The sequence below is a fragment of the Oculina patagonica genome, chromosome 6 (genome assembly GCF_052425735.1).
Source record: "Oculina patagonica isolate OP01 chromosome 6, crgOcupat, whole genome shotgun sequence".
Taxonomy (NCBI): Eukaryota; Metazoa; Cnidaria; class Anthozoa; order Scleractinia; family Oculinidae; genus Oculina; species Oculina patagonica.
In genome coordinates, this window is record NC_135763.1 from 19545721 (window position 1) to 19553173 (window position 7453).

The window sequence follows — 7453 nt, forward strand, 5'->3', positions numbered from 1 at the left end:
ATAATCGTGACTTGAGAAAGAACTTTTAATTATGCGTGGGAACACGTGTCGCTGATTGGCTGTTTTTAATTGAAACTAATCGTGCGTGTCCGTACGGAGTCCGTTCTTGCAGCTGATCATTGTTTTCTACATTACAGCGAACGATTATCGATCCCGAACCATTCCCTTGGGATTGCTAACAGCTTTTTTCATATAACAAAGAGTCTAATGCGCATGCGCAAAGCGCACGCAAGCATTAGACTCAAAAATCGAAACAATCTCAAAGATACATTTTTGAAACAAGTTAGTAAAAGCCTTTATCCTGACAAAGTTTGAGAAAATCGATTTTATTTATCTTGCATATGTACAGGCGATCCTAAGAGCAGGTCCCTCTTAAACAGCGACATGGAAGAAATAAAATGGCGACGAACGACAAGACTTTGATTGAAATAGCGACAGCGAAGGAAAGAATTAAAGAAGATCACTACTGCGAATCACTCGGTTTCTTAAATGTTCGACGGCGAACCTGATGTAGTCACAAATCGACACAAATCCCCTGCGCCATCAGTATATGCAGGGCATGCTTTTAGGCCCCGCAGCTATCAAGTCGAAAAGTGGATAAATACAAGCAGTCAAAAATTTTCTTTGCTTGTCCTACTCACTAGTATTTCGCTATAAAGGGTACAAGATGACAGATCCTTATTTGTTATGGCTGTGGCTGATCAAAAAGTTATAAATTCAATAAAAAAGTTGAAAGGAACAAACTCAGGCTAAACTAATGAAGGTTTGCATTAGAGCGGAAGAGCGGGAATGTTGCTGTTATAATCACTGGCTGGCAACCAACTAACGTACTTCATCCTGATAAAGTATAGCAAAGTATAAGGAAATACGACAAATAAGCCCAGATGTCATTTCAACCGAGCGAGATCAAACCCACCTTTGAAAAATTGACAGTGAACGCCTGAAACAGCACACAGCAGTCCAAAAATAATAGACCGTCGAGGTCGAGAAATCGGTGGAGAAATGTTTTGCGATCGAGAATTTTTGATCAGTTGAGAACACGTCGTTTTTAATTAATCTGTCAAAGATTTAAATTATATTAATTTCAACGGCTCTCTTAAAATGCACGAAAAACTTCTGCTCGTTTTTTATTTGGTCAAAAAAATTTAAAACACCCTTTCGTACTGCGATATTAAAGTGCCCGAAAAACTACGTTTTTTAATTGGTCGAAAAATTTAAACATGCACCGTTAAGTTTTTAATGCGTAATTTAAAGTGCCCGAGAAACTTCTGCTTTGCGTACCTAATTGAGTCACGTCGTTTTTAATTGGTCGAGACATTAAAAACATTAATTTCCTTTTTTAAATACCGGAGAAAGTTCTGCTCTGTGCACCTAGGTTACCCACGTGTATTGTGTTCTAAAGTTAGAACGTCGTGTTTTATCTGTCAAATAATTAAATTAATCTTAACAGCTCTTTCAAAATGCACGAAAAAACTTCTGCTCTGTGTACTTTGTCCAGAGTCACGTCGTTTATCAATTGCTCGAAAACTACTGCTCGTTTTTAATTGGTCCAGATATTAAAAAAAAAAATGAACCACCTTTTTAAAATACAGGGGCGCCCAGCAGACCGTTTCGGTGTAAATTCGAGTAATAGTATTTCGGTCCATAAAAATTTTCTGAAGTTTGAAAGTTCTAGCTAGCGTATCCGAAAAGACACACTTTTCTTAGTGTTTAAAAATAAGGCTTTAAATCGCACAAAAAGGACACTTTTAACGTAAAAACGATGTTCTGACACCTATAGTAAAATTTTCTCGTTGGGTGCCCCTGAAAATACCAGAGAAACTCCTGCTCTGTGTACCTAGGTTACTCACGCATTTTTAATTGGTTGAGAAATTAAAATATCTGAGAAACTTCTGCTCTGTTACTCGCGTCCGACTTTCACGAAATTACGACAGCGACATGCGGACCATTCTTAGTTGGGACATGGCAAGCTTTGAAATTGAGACGGGAGACATACCTCCCCTAACAGGGCCTCTATACACGATGAAGCTTGCGGGACCTGGAACGTAACACTGAAATGTAACATGTTAAAATACTCAACTTGATGATTGAGATAATCAACTTGAGATAGGTGGTACATTATATTATTAGGATTCAACCAATTGCAATATTCAGCCTGGAAGATTTAAATTCTAAATGTCTATTTTTTAAGCCCGAATTTGAGTTCCCAATGAAACACCCGGAGAAGAATTCCTACAGAACCACAGCCGAAAAGGCTAAGCTGCTCTGCTGCTTCACGGATAAAGCCAAACAATATTTTGGTTTAAAAGATTTAAATATTTAAATAAATGTTTTTAATTGTTTTAAGCCTGTCCATTGAAGTTCCCAATGAAACACCTGGAGAAAGAATTCTCACAGAGCCACAGCCTAAAAAGGCCAAGCTGCTTTGCTGCTTCAGGGATATTAAAAGTCAAACAATATTTGCTGTCAAAGATTAAAATTAATGTTCAATGCGTTTAAGCCTCAATTTTTAATTTTAGTTCCCAATAAAACACCTGGAGGAAGAATTCTCACAGAGCCACAGCCTAAAAAGGCTAAGCTGCTCTGCTGGTTTAGGGATAAAGCCAAACAATATTTGCTGTCAAAGATTTAAAATTAATGTTCAATGTGTTTAAGCCTAAATTTTTAATTTAAGTTCCCAATGAAACACCCGGAGAAAGAATTCTCACAGAGCAACAGCCTAAAAAGGCTAAGCTGCTCTGCTGCTTCAGGTATAAAGCCAAACGATACTTGGTTCAAAATATTTAAATTATTATTTTTTTATTTTTTTAAGCCTGAATTTAAGTTCCCAATGAAACACCCGGAGAAAGAATTCTCACAGAGCAACAGCCTAAAAAGGCTAAGCTGCTCTGCTGCTTCAGGTATAAAGCCAAACGATACTTGGTTCAAAATATTTAAATTATTATTTTTTTATTTTTTAAGCCTGAATTTAAGTTCCCAATGAAACACCTGGAGAAAGAATTCTCACAGAGCAACAGCCTTAAAAGGCTTAGCTGCTCTGCTGCTTCAGGGATAAAGCCAAACGATACTTGGTTCAAAATATTTAAATTATTATTTTTTTATGTTTTTTAGTGAACTGGACTCACTACGCTCAGGTATGTGCACTTTGCTCATCTCCAGACGGAGGTAACACACCAGCCTAGCAGTGGACAGCTGTTTCGTCCGCAGTGCTGACGAGTCCCAAAGAGGACGAAACAGCTGTCCACTGCTAGGCTGGTGTGTTACCTCTTTCTGGAGATGAGCAAAGTGCACATACCTGAGCGTAGTGAGTCCAGTTCACTAATAAACATAATTATATTATGTGTCTCAGGGTTACACTATATACGTGTATATATGTGTATGTACAAGCGCTTACTTTATTATTTTTTTATTTTTTAAGCCTGAATTTAAGTTCCCAATGAAACACATGGAGAAAGAATTCTCACAGAGCCACAGCCTAAAAAGGCTAGGCTGCTCTGCTGCTTCAGGGAGGAAGCCAAACGATACTTGGTTCAAAATATTTAAATTATTTTATTTTTTATTTTTTAAGCCTGAATTTAATTTCCCAATGAGACACATGGAGAAAGAATTAATTCTCACAGACCAACAGCCTAAAAAGGCCAAGCTGCTCTGCTGCTTCAGGGAGGAAGCCAAACGATACTTGGTTCAAAATATTTAAATTATTTCATTTTTTATTTTTTAAGCCTGAATTTAATTTCCCAATGAGACACATGGAGAAAGAATTAATTCTCACAGACCAACAGCCTAAAAAGGCTAAGCTGCTCTGTTGCCTCAGGTGAAAGTCAAACAATATTTGCTGTCAAAGATTAATATTAATGTTCAATGAAACACCGTGGAGAAAGAATTCTCACAGAGCCACAGCCTGAGCTGACCAAACAATATTTGGTCTCAAAGATTTAAATTTATGAGTTTAGCTTCCGTTTATTAAGTTTTAAATTTTTCAGTGTATTAAGTGGACAAAACAAATATACAGTCGAAGCTCTCTTAACGGACACTCTCGTAAGCGGACAGCTCTACTTACGACCGCCTTGTTTGAAACCCCGTTTTAACTCCCATACAAACTTTGTATTTTTACATTCTCGTAAGCGGACATTCCTGTAAGCGGCCGCGGACACTTTCAAAGATTACAACTTAGACTTTTTCTTTGTTTTTAAGCTCCCGTAAGCGGACACCCCTAAGAAAAATCCTATTAACAACCTCTGTATCTTGTTTTTATTATCAACTTCACATTGCCGTTCGTCAAAATGGTTTTACGTACCATATTTCAGTGTTTGTTTTGTCGTCATTCACGTCCGGTTACATTTCGAAACACCACTTACACGCATATTAGAATTATGTTAGCTGAGCAAGCTCCCGTAAGTGGCCATCTATCCCCTGCGCCTCTAGTGGCCGCTTACGAGAACCATTCTGGTAAGCGGCCAGCTCCAGTTGCGGACACTTTTTTCGCGTCCCGAGGGTGTCCGCTTACGAGAGCTTCGACTGTATCAATAAATGCGAAACCTTGAAAATAGACAATTTCGTAAGTTGATACATGCACAATGTACTAATAAATGTTAGGAACTGAAGGATTTAAAAAGCAATCATGAAGACTTACATGTCGTCGGTTGCCAAACAGTCGATATCCTCAAGCAGTCGTGTGAACACGTTTTGATTTGCAGCGTGACTTTCCGCAGCGGCGTTTCGAACAAGATAATAATAATAATAATAATAATAATAATAATAATAATAATAATAATAATAATAATAATAATAATAATAATAATAATAATAATAATAATAATAACCTTTATTTACCCTCGGCAGTATTTATAGCACAAAGGCTAGTGGGGCCGAGCAAATGAAAGAAACAAATACATCAAATAAACATAACAACGTTAAGAATCCCAGATGGCCGGAGGCAAACCAGCTGGCTATTTACAAGCGTGGTCGAGAATCTGAACTTGGGACTACCAAGAACAAATTCAGCTAGCGGGTAGGGCGGGACTTGAACCCGGGAACTCCGCATTGCAAGTCCAACGCTCTAACCGCTCGTCCACGCTGCCTCCACGGGAAACTCACCTCTTACCACCATTTCATCGAAGGATGTAAATTTGTAAGTCTCGGACCGCATGGAACTCCACTAAACCGCTTAATTTATCGCCTTTCCGATTTTCCCTCGCCTGAGGTTTGGTCAGAATACAAAAAGAACGAAAACGATGTCTCTCGCCGATCGACTTTCGCGCCGTATTTACGATCGGCTAGATAGTAGATTGTTACCTCCACGATTACATCTAATACCGGGCTCTGTGCTGGCTACGATTTTTGAATTAGTCTGCAAGACAACTCATTCGAAACACAACACCGATTTGAAGTCTTAGAAAGCGAAGGTTCGAACACTTTGTGACGAGATGACTCGCCGCCATTCTTTCTCACCCTTGGTTCCCCTGTTATTAGTTACTAGTAGTAATCAGAGATTAGGGGAGTGCGTTCGACCTATAGGTAAAATAGACCCAAGGAAATCAGGCAGTGGCAAAAAAACCGACATGGTCGGCCTACTTGTAGTACGCCTTATGTCAAAGTTAGTTACTATGCTTATACCTCACTAAACGCGAGGAGGATAGGTGTGAGAAAGATTGTTTGACGAGCCAAAAGAAGATAGAATGAATGAAATATTATTTACACAAAAATAATTTTTTATTTCACTTGACATGTTATCGTTTGGCACTAAACAAGATTTAAACTTCCACAAACTTCTGAAAATAGTTTCACTTCGATTTAAAATTCCACAGACATAATTTACACAGTAATCCACTACACGCATATTACATTCACACAACGATTTCTTCGTCAAAACGTCAAGTGTTTCTAGGAATAACAATATATCACAAATTCAAAAAAGTGATAAAACAATTTCGATCCGTATTATACCCACTCTCGATGCATTTAATTCTAACAGTTTTGTGCAACATATAATTGCAGGAAAATACGCTGGTTTACCTACGAACGAACTCCGTACGAAACTACGCATCGACTTACTCGATTTCCACTCTTTTTTTGACGTTTGGTGGCTGAAGAGAACTCTGCTACCTTGGATGATAACCTTCTAGTGTTCTCCATGACATTTTTGCCAAAATTACAATTTTGGCAACACGTTTTTAACCCTTCCTTTTCAAGCAAAATAATGTTTCTAAGCTCCGTTTGGGACGCCATCTTGTTTTGCATGAAATCGAGGCCATCTGTGGCTACCAGTTTCCCGGCCGAGATTTGCCCCTGCAAAATCAATCGGGGCGGCCAATCTGGTGTCCATACATATGCGCGCGCATTACGGCTCGATTCATTCCGCATAACAGTACACAGGCATACCAACTCAAAAGACACAGGACACAAAAGCAAAATTAGGCTTGCGCTCTCCTTCGTCGAACGCAATTAGATATTCGCACCGCATGATCATCTTCCATAAATGTCCAGATTATCTGGTCTTCTTCATTTACTCACGCCATGACATTTGCGACACCACAATTACCGCGAGGTACACGGTCACGACAGATCGCTAAAACCACCAAACACTACTGACCGGAAACTACAACCCATACACTGCTGCGAATTTCAAAGTCGCAAGAAGCTCGTCATGAGCCCTGGTAATATTCCAATGCTGCGAGGCGGCTTTACACTCGCTAGAGCGGCGTCATAAATCTTTCTTCCATATCCCTTTCCTCTGTATTCGCAATTTGCTAACGATGAAACACCCACCGAAAGCAAAGCTATCACCATATTTAGTCATTGTAATACAACAAATGGGTTTCCCGTTCAACTCGCCAACAAAACCTGCAGTTGGATCACAAGCAAAAAACACATTCGCCGTCTTTAAGACCCGGGCGCCGGCCTTCCCTTACCATCGCATTTATTATGATGCTCTTGAACTTCTCTTTATTCTTGATAAGGCGAATTTTGAAATCTTTCATGGTAGAGAAGCACGTATAAGGTTTAGCAGACTCCGTGTAATCTGTTTCTTTTCCTAGCGTGCGACGCGAATACGCAAACTTTAACCGACTGAGCGAGCGGCGAGCGGCGAAGCCGCGGAAAGAAGCGTGAAGGGCCATTCGCTCCTCATTCGTCTGGTAAAGCAAAGAACAACACAAGCGGCTCTCGCATCAAATTAGAGATGAATTATCTGAATCTATTATCATTTTGTGTATGTGTTGTTTTCTGCGGCCATTTTGAATTTTAAGCGGTTAGGTAATAAAGGGCCTGTAACCAAGGAACCATTGGAAACCGGTACCTAATTTAAGCCTGCCGCACACTAGAGCAACTAGCTGAGCTATTCGCCTCACGTGCCCGTTTGCTCAGCCATTTATTCACTGCACATTTCACCGCAGACAGTGAGGAAAGTGCTTAGCAAGTTTGATTCGGAAGCCGCCATGTTGAATCACGTGAG